Source organism: Echinops telfairi, unplaced genomic scaffold (genome assembly GCF_000313985.2).
Source record: "Echinops telfairi isolate 266 unplaced genomic scaffold, ASM31398v2 ScPeMD7_11;HRSCAF=52, whole genome shotgun sequence".
In the NCBI taxonomy this organism is placed as follows: Eukaryota; Metazoa; Chordata; class Mammalia; order Afrosoricida; family Tenrecidae; genus Echinops; species Echinops telfairi.
In genome coordinates this window covers 29,763,035-29,764,445 of record NW_022103908.1, presented here as the reverse complement: position 1 = coordinate 29,764,445, position 1,411 = coordinate 29,763,035, and positions in this window count along the sequence as shown.

Sequence of the window (1,411 nt, the reverse complement as noted above, 5' to 3'; positions counted from 1 at the left end):
GGGGAAATTTGTTGTTGATATTGTTAATGATGTTCGTGTGCTTTATCTTCCAGGTTTTGGAAATGTCCAGAAGACATCAGAGTTCAACGTCACACCTTTCCGACACCCACTGAGGCTGACAGCCTTGGCAATATTCTTTGACAGCTTGTCAAGCCCACGGGCAAATGCATGTAGTCTTTTCTCCTGGTAATTAAAAATGAATTATTGTTCATTAATCTTTAATGAATGGTTGTTTGGATAAGTTAGTCTTTAAATAGAAATAAAAATTAATAGTTGCTCTTTCAAAGAGAACTTTTTTACTTCAGGACTTTTATAAGGCAAAATAGTTCTGTGACTAATTATGAAAAACATGAGATAGAAAAGTAAACATAGATAGACACATCTAGTCACCCATGGGTCCTAGAACCTCTATCGCACATGCATTTAAGCTAAATTCCTGATTCCACCTGAGGTCGAAATTTACAAAGCAGAGCTGTCTTCCAAGGTACGTAAAACAAACCACGGCGATACTTTTGTTCCTTAGAATGTGGGGTGTTCTCTTCAGAAGCTGAAAGAAGTGGCTTTCTGGAACAGAGACATGTGGATGCTATTATTTTCACTGTCAGAGATTTTTATTTTTTTTCAGAACAGTATAAGGAGTTTTCGTTTAAAAAAATGAAAGAAGAAAAGGCTGATGGAGGCATTTTAATAATTGTGAATCATTAGATGTTATTTGTATTCAGCTTTGTTCTGATATTCACAGTGTCGCCAGTTGTAATGACAATGTGTTGAGTACTTACTTGATGGGAACAGCTGAAACACCTTTTTCTTTGACATTCATAGAAATGGTGAAAAGAAAGAAAAAACCCTTAAAAATCATTGAAACTAATGTTAGCCCCCAGTGCTGGGAGAGAGACTGCTCATTCTACTTATACAGAAAAATAGTTCACAATTTAGCAGTGCTGAAGCAGAATGACACTCTGAAGCATGACACTCTGCACATAGAGGTAGAGATAACCCATCCCATCAAGCATCTATGAGTATGTTCAGGCCTGTTCATATCTGCTTCATCAACATTATATAGTGTGTAATAGTCATGCAAGATTAAATCTTTAATGGAAGGACCCAATCTTGCAAGCTCTGCCTCATCTGTTCCTGTATTCCTGTATTGCTTGCCAAACACATATTTGTCTATTGTTCTTTTCATTGTCATGTTCACTTCTGCTTTGCTCAGCCTCTTTCCTCTCTTTACCTCTCTGGTTTCCTTTTTCCTTTCTGTGCGTTCCTTCCTTCTTCACTATCTCCCGGGCTCTTCTCCTTGTTTCCCCTACTCTTTCCTTCCTACTTTCCTCCCTCCTCTTTTTCTCTATTTTCTTTTCCTTTCCCCCCCCATATTTCCATCATTCCTTTACTTCTAAATTATGGTGTCAAA